Here is an 830-nt window from a genome sequence, read left to right as displayed (position 1 = left end):
CAGTGGTGTCTTATGTTACAAATATTGATGTCTTTACTGTGAACATAATAATAATAATAGCTGTGACTAGTGTTTGCAGCATTTGCACATATACCTTCTTTGTTGTGACCATTATAAACTTGTGCCTGCAAAATGATAACTGACACAGGGGATAAATACAGACTGTTGCTCATCAGTGTCCATCACAGTGATTTTCAACCTTTGCAGTTTGGGAGCACCTAAAAATATATCCTTGACTTCTGTACACACTTAACTTTCTCTCCATTAATGTATAAATACAAATGTACTGTATGTGAACAGTTAATATATTTCCGTGAAAACATTATTTGAGGCTTAAGCAAATTACTTTATAGGAAAACTTAATAAGCTCTAATTTATGGGAAGTTTTAGAATAGGTTAACTTAGGTTAATATTCTACATCTTCCCTATGCTTCAGTAGTTTCAGACGCAAGATTTACACATCTACAAAATATGTGACAGTGTGAAGATAATCGCAACACACTTATATGTCAGAAAAACAGATTGAGGACTCCTAGACATTAAGATTGTCAAACAAGAGTTACTGGGTGATCATTCTACTTTCAGTAAATCTTACATCACTACATAATAAAAATTAAAGAGATATTACTTTGTGAACCTAGTGGATGCCCTCACCCTCTAGAAGCAGAGGGTGAGGGCCTAATCAGAAGAGGGCAGGAAGAAGTTATTATTACAACTGATATATATCATTGCCATTTATGAAGAACCTTTAATGTAAATTTTACATGATAAATTCACAAGTTTTACAGGACTAGTAATATAAACCACATTTTGCAAGTAAAATTTGTTTG

This window comes from Penaeus monodon, chromosome 31 (genome assembly GCF_015228065.2).
Source record: "Penaeus monodon isolate SGIC_2016 chromosome 31, NSTDA_Pmon_1, whole genome shotgun sequence".
Lineage (NCBI taxonomy): Eukaryota > Metazoa > Arthropoda > Malacostraca > Decapoda > Penaeidae > Penaeus > Penaeus monodon.
Note: the sequence above shows the minus strand (reverse complement) of the source record.